This window comes from Chlorocebus sabaeus, chromosome 10 (genome assembly GCF_047675955.1).
Source record: "Chlorocebus sabaeus isolate Y175 chromosome 10, mChlSab1.0.hap1, whole genome shotgun sequence".
NCBI classification, from domain to species: domain Eukaryota; kingdom Metazoa; phylum Chordata; class Mammalia; order Primates; family Cercopithecidae; genus Chlorocebus; species Chlorocebus sabaeus.
This window is the reverse complement of record NC_132913.1, coordinates 26,742,205-26,743,235: the sequence shown is the minus strand read 5'-3', so window position 1 is coordinate 26,743,235 and position 1,031 is coordinate 26,742,205. Positions and strand designations below refer to the sequence as shown.

At 28.7% G+C, this 1,031-nt stretch overlaps 1 non-coding gene across 1 annotated transcript; it reads right to left on the bottom strand.

Annotated features, from left to right (window-relative positions):
* Positions 1–601: 601 nt before the first annotated feature.
* Positions 602–732, bottom strand: LOC119625496 (small nucleolar RNA SNORA72). The gene has a single exon (XR_005241688.2). It is a non-coding gene; the product is annotated as a small nucleolar RNA SNORA72 (small nucleolar RNA).
* Positions 733–1,031: the final 299 nt, after the last annotated feature.

Here is a 1,031-nt window from a genome sequence, read left to right as displayed (position 1 = left end):
GGCACAGGGGTCATCTAGGGAGTGGCTGACAAGTTGGTGATGTATAATATAGCATCCAGAGTATGTTCGTTCACAGTATTTCAGGATTAATTCTTATTTTTTCAGTCTTTTTCACATTGTCTCATACTAACCAAGCTCATAAAACTGATGCAAAATTGAATGCAAATTTAATAACTTACAAAAAGAAATACAGCTGCTAGGTAGACAGTATTTATAGTTTTACTGGCCAAATTATTTACTTTGCAAGAAATTACTTGGAAAATCAAAATATAAAGACAAGATTGCTAATGAAATATAAATTAGTACAAGGGGTGTTAACGTAAATGATTACAATGTTAAACCGTGTCATGTCCAGTGAATACTTCAAAATTAATATTACCAAATTCGACTTCTGTTGAAAATGTATTGTCTAGGATAACCAATATTATTCTGAGCAATTAATTTCCTAGTTTCTAAATTAGTATCAAATGTCTTTTAAACATTCATTTTAACATGTTGCCGAGACAGACATTCCTTATTTATTTTATTTTTATCTAAGAAATTGCATGTCATCACAAGAAACATTTAAAAAATATGATAACTTTTTTTTTTCTTTTGTCTGGTTTATTACCAGCATTTATAAGACCAGACCTAGGGAATGGCTACATGTGGGTACATATGCATGTTCTTAATGTAGAAAATGTTTAGCCTATCCTGACTATCACATAATCAGAACATTGAGAATATTCACAGAAAATATGATAACTCTTTGAATGTTAGAAAAACAACCAAACATTCATTGATACAAGATAGGATACTAATGTCAGAAGAAATGCTTAATTCAATTGATGGAAAAGAATATCAATAAAAATAATTATTTGGTATCACCTAAATTAAGATACATCAATTTCACTAATGCTTTGTGAAGAAGAGTTTATAACCAGGATAAGTTCTAGACAATTTTTGTTGTTTGGACTCATGGTAAAAATAATAACATTATATTGAAGTGAATAATTGTAAATGATATCTTTAAAACTGTTACTTAGAATTGT